Genomic DNA, 2,919 nt, shown 5'->3' with positions numbered 1-2,919 from the left:
TGGTAGTTATTATAATCCAGAACCATCAGCAGTTTTAGGAAACTCGATTTAGGAAAAGTGAAATAAAAACACTCAAAATAAAAAGAAAGCTGCCAAATTATTAAGAGCGCTGCAACTGCTGCCATTTTGGAAGTTTCCTTAAGTATCTTCACCAAAAGGTAAGCACAAAGTATGGTCTGAATAATAGAACAAGTTGATGTTAATTTCTCATTTTTTTTACAACTGAATTCTCCTCCTTATATGGAACATAGTTACGGAGTGCTATGAAGTCTCTGAACATGGCCCAAACGGCCATTGAAGCAGACGTGTAAACATTTCTTTGTTTGTCTATTTTGCTACAACCCATCATGAAATATTAAAAATCAAACCGTGATTTTAAGAAAAATCCTCATTGCCAACATTATTTGATCAGTACATTATTTGAACATTTTTGCACACTGATTAAGGCACACCATCCAGTAGAAGATAAATTGATAAACAAGTGAAACTTCAAAACATCCAGCAACAACAGCAGCTGTAATTTCCCAGCTTGGGATCAATAAAGTATATCTATCTATCTATCTATCTATCTATCTATGCCTAAAAGAAGCCAAGAAAACAGAGCAGCTGCATTGTGAGAAAATCTGGTGTCGGAGCATGACAGAAGATTAAGTCATACTGTCAACTGTGTTGCTGTGTAGTTCAACACATGCCTATAACAAAACATGTCTATAATTGTCCATATGAAGCTGCCTTAGTTGCATCTACAGTGTAAATATCTTTAACTGGTGCAGAAATCATTGCTGTCTGTGGCTTCTGTTGGAGCGCACACCTGCGGGATGAGTGCAGACGGGATTTAGCATGATCGAATGTTGATGAAAAAAAAACATTTGAAGGTGCTATGCTCACACTTTCTCTGTTCCTCTGGCAAATATGAAAACCACTCATGTGTTTTCTGATTTCAACACGTTCATGCACAGCACTGAATGCACACCAATCAGCACTGGTAGCTGCAAATGGATTTTAGTAATAGCAATCAACAGCGATGGCTCCAGTTCACAAGTTTGATTGTGACTTTAAAGAACAGTTGTCTCATTCAATATTTTTTACTTATGCAGACTTGACTATGTAATACTCTTTTCTATTGTCATCCCCAAAAGACTGCTGCCAGAGATCCAACCAGCTCCAATTAGACTTTGTGCTAAAATGAAATGCACCTCAACACCCCGGCCACTTTTAAAGTTAAAGTCAGCTGGTTTCTGTGCCTTTGTTGAAATTGAATTTTAGATTTTTACAGAACACACCAGTACACTTTTCCTTTTAAGCATTTTCTTTAAGCATCCTAATGCCTTTTGTAAAGCACTTCACGTTGCCTTTGTGTAGGAAAGGTGCTTTACAAATAAGCTTGCCCTTTCTTGTTTCCATGGAAAACTTCCAAGATGGTTCTGTGAGACGAACCATCTGAAATGTCAAATTAGATCATGTGCGGTCGGCTGAACATCTGCCTATCACCTTATATCAAGAGCAAAACCAATGTGTTCAATGGAAAACAACCCAATCCAGAGTCGCTCTTTGTGCTTTCATCAATAAAGAAATACTCTCTACTTCTGATATGACAGATGTCATAGAGGCATTAAAAGGTCACTTCCAGTGGAGGGAATTGGTTGGTTTGAACCTTGGTGCTTACACACGGCATAAAGCCTGGCAAGATTGAGCTTCCTATAGTAGCCTACATAAGTAAACTACATAAAGCATCGAAGTGTCATTCATTGTTAGAGCTTTTGTTTATTTATTCCCTACATCATCATAATGTTTTAACCATTTTATGCACTCAGTGACATGGCAATATTGAATTTTTTATTTGCATTGTTTAATTTCTATGAGGCAAGAATAATAAGAATCGGTGTCTTTAAACAAATGGTTGAGATATCACTTCACGGTAAAATTATTCGTTTCAATTTGGAAAGGGAATGGCTTTACGTTTATCCACTTTTAGCATTTCATGCCTAAACCAAGTGGTAGTAATGGCTCAGGTAATTCTAACCCAGAACAGTATGTTCACTGACAGATGTGTTCTACCAAGAAGTGGGGAAGGACGTTTAGGGGTTAAAAAGAGCACACGGGGATCACTTTGTACTCTGCTGCACATATTGCCTGGAACATGTTACATTGCAGGAATTCTACCAGGTGCTTAGTGTCATGAAACCACACCTAGTTCTCCAATTACACTGCTGCTCAAAGAACATGTTTGTTTCACCTTCCATCCTGTTGTTTCCTCGAACCCATTCTCTCCCTCTCCCACACACACAGAGGCCCACATACACGGTTAAATACAAGCTCCACCCTGCACTGATATTCCTTCTTTGCATATAAGCATCAGTATGTGTTCTGTCATGTCACAGTGCATAAAAGGTGTCATGGCCACCAATATGTTTTTTTCTGGATCATGTGAGATAAAGGGATTCACAGGCTGGTTAATACCTGATAATGCCTTTTGGTGTTTCCATTTTTAAACAAGCCCGATCAGTGCGTGTAACTTCAAAGCGTCTTAATTTTGTTTTCTTCTACTTTTATGAATTGAAGACTTTTCCTACTAAACAAAAACGTGTTTTCTGTTATGTAAAATGAAATGTGTTGGTTGGGGTGTTTGTCCAAGAGGTACAGACTAATCTGTCTGTGCTAGCATTCATGTTCCCCTCTGGCTGAGTGATGATACCTTTGGTAAATCCTTTTTAAACGTTTTATGCAAAGCAACACTACAGACAGATGTGAACCTGAATGCATGCATCTGGCTTTTTCTGAAGCACATTGAATTTAGCTATGCAAATTCCCAGGTCTGAAACTACCCAGAAGCACCTGGGGGCCGAGATACTGCAGTTTACTAATTAGATTTCCAGCCCCGCACCACACCATTTTGCTTTATGCTCTCTTAACATTTCT

Source organism: Odontesthes bonariensis, chromosome 4, assembly GCF_027942865.1.
Source record: "Odontesthes bonariensis isolate fOdoBon6 chromosome 4, fOdoBon6.hap1, whole genome shotgun sequence".
NCBI classification, from domain to species: Eukaryota; Metazoa; Chordata; class Actinopteri; order Atheriniformes; family Atherinopsidae; genus Odontesthes; species Odontesthes bonariensis.
This window is presented reverse-complemented; position numbering follows the sequence as displayed.